Below are 2,534 nucleotides of genomic sequence, written 5' to 3'. Positions count from 1 at the left end.
GGAGGTAAATAGGACCACAGGATTAAAAGCTTGTTCTCCAAGGTTAGATATTAGCTTTAGTCCATTTATTAGACATGTATCCTTCTTATTTGGAGTATTTCAGGGAAAGGGACTCTATTACTTTAGCCGATTTCGATTACGATCGCAATCTATTTGAATTTACACAGAATTCCGCATTGCCAGTACTTAAGGGTAGACTTAGGTCCTGTTTAGGTTATTGGCACACTATTGGCGCCAACAGTTTTGTTATCGATACTATTAAATTTGGTTATCGGATTCCATTCATTAGTACACCTTGTCAGGCGCGTTTTTCTAACAATCAGTCAGCTCTTAATAACGCGTCTTTCGTGGAGTCGGCTATCGCTGAATTAGTCCACACTCACGTCGTCGTTGAGTTACCCTTTATTCCACACGTCGTGAATCCGCTGTCTGTCTCGATACAGTCCTCAGGCAAGAAGAGGCTTATTTTGGACTTACGTCATGTCAATCATTTCGTTTGGAAACAGAAGTTTAGGTGTGAAGATTGGAGAGTTTTATTATCATACGTTAATAAGGGCGACTACCTTTTCAGTTTCGATCTCAAGTCCGGATATCACCATATTGATATTTTTCCGGATCACCAAACTTTTCTAGGTTTCTCCTGGGTTTTTTCTGGTACCGTTCGGTATTTTTGTTTTGCATCACTTCCGTTCGGTCTAAGCTCAGCTCCATATGTCTTTACCAAGTGTCTCAGGCCACTCGTTAAGTTTTGGAGGTCCAACGGGATTAAAATTGTTGCGTTCCTCGACGATGGGTGCGGAAAAGGGGACTCACTGCCTATGGCCAAGGAAAATTCATTGTTTGTGCAATCATCCTTAAGCAGTGCGGGGTTTGGTGCCAATTCCGCCAAATCACTATAAACCCCCACTCAGACGCTTGTTTGGTTGGGTTTAAACTGGGACTTAGTTATCGGTACCATTTCTATTACCGATATACGTATTTGTAAATTCGTTGCTCTGATTGACAAATTTCTCCTATCCGCACCTTATGTTACGGCTCGCGATTGTGCTGTTATCGCAGGTCACGTTATGTCCATGTCGCCAGTTTTGGGCAACCTGACTCGCCTCAAAACCCGTTTCCTTTACAAGGTCATAGAATCCCGCCGTAGTTGGGATTCCCGTTTTAACATCGGGCTTCATAATGATTGCCTCTCTGAAATATTTTTCTGGAAAAACAATATCGTTAGTCTTAATACGAGAGCTATTTTGCCTTATGATGCTCCCCTTTTGTTTAGCTATTCGGATGCTAGCAGCGTCGCCTGCGGGGCTTTTGTTGTGGGCACTAACGAGGTGTCCCACCGTATGTGGACTGCTTGCGAAGCAGTTAAGAGCTCTACCTGGAGAGAACTTAAGGCTATACAATTTGCCTTAAGTGCGTTCAAAGACTCGGTTCGGGGTAAGTGTGTAAAGTGGCATTCTGACAGCCAAGGGGCAGTTCGTGTCGTGGAGATAGGGAGTCCTAGTGCAGAATTGCACTCTATTGCGCTTGATGTTTTCTATTTTTGTCGAACTCACAATGTCACACTTATTCCCCAGTGGGTTCCCAGGGAACTTAATGCTTGTGCTGACGCGATTAGCCACATTGTAGACTTCGATGATTGGTATACAACCCCCGAGTTCTTTACACACTTGGACCGCCTTTGGGGCCCACATACAGTCGACAGGTTCGCGAATGCAGCCAATGTCCATCTTCTCAGATTCAATTCTAGGTTTCGCGTACCCGGCACTGAAGCTGTTGACGCTTTTTCAATCTCCTGGTATGGAGAGAATAATTGGCTAGTCCCTCCCGTCCACTGCATTTCTAGGGTGGTTCAACATCTCCTCGTATGTGGTGCGGTTGGTACTTTAGTCGTCCCTTATTGGCCGTCTAACGTGTTTTGGCCTTTCTTGTTCGCAAATGCAATTCATTTTCAACCGTATGTTCTTGAGTACATTCATTTTCCCGACCCCTCAGGGATTTTTGCCCTCGGGTGTTACAAAGATTCACTCATTGGTTCAGATAGGTTTAACAGCGCGGTGTTGGCAGTCAGAATTGGCACTAAGGGGCCTTAGTTTTCTCAAGCCGAGTGGCTTTATGCTGGCCCGTGCGTTTTTAATTCCGCTCGTCGGGTTATTTGTCCTCGTTTCGCATGAAACTAGCTCGCCGAGTGGCTTGTTTACCGTGGTTTTTTGAGTTGGCTCACTCGGCCTTAAATATTTTTCCATCTGGCCAGGGGTATATTGCTGTATTGACTCCCAGTGCGTGTATTGAGGTATTTTTGCCATATGTTTTTCTTCTTATCCTCGTAGAAGTTCTCAAAGATGCCTTGCAGCCTAATTTTCAACAGGTTGAAGACGGGCGACTCCGGGCACTGGTTCAAGATCTACCCGCAGTTCTTCTTAAATCCAAAGCCGTTAGTACCGCGAGGAAGTATGAAAAGGGGTTCAATACGTGGAGGAAATGGGCCTCTCAGTTTAATGAAATTGTTATATTTCCCGCTTCTAGTGTGCACGTTT

The sequence above is a fragment of the Montipora capricornis genome, chromosome 1, assembly GCF_036669925.1.
Source record: "Montipora capricornis isolate CH-2021 chromosome 1, ASM3666992v2, whole genome shotgun sequence".
Lineage (NCBI taxonomy): Eukaryota > Metazoa > Cnidaria > Anthozoa > Scleractinia > Acroporidae > Montipora > Montipora capricornis.
Note: the sequence above shows the minus strand (reverse complement) of the source record.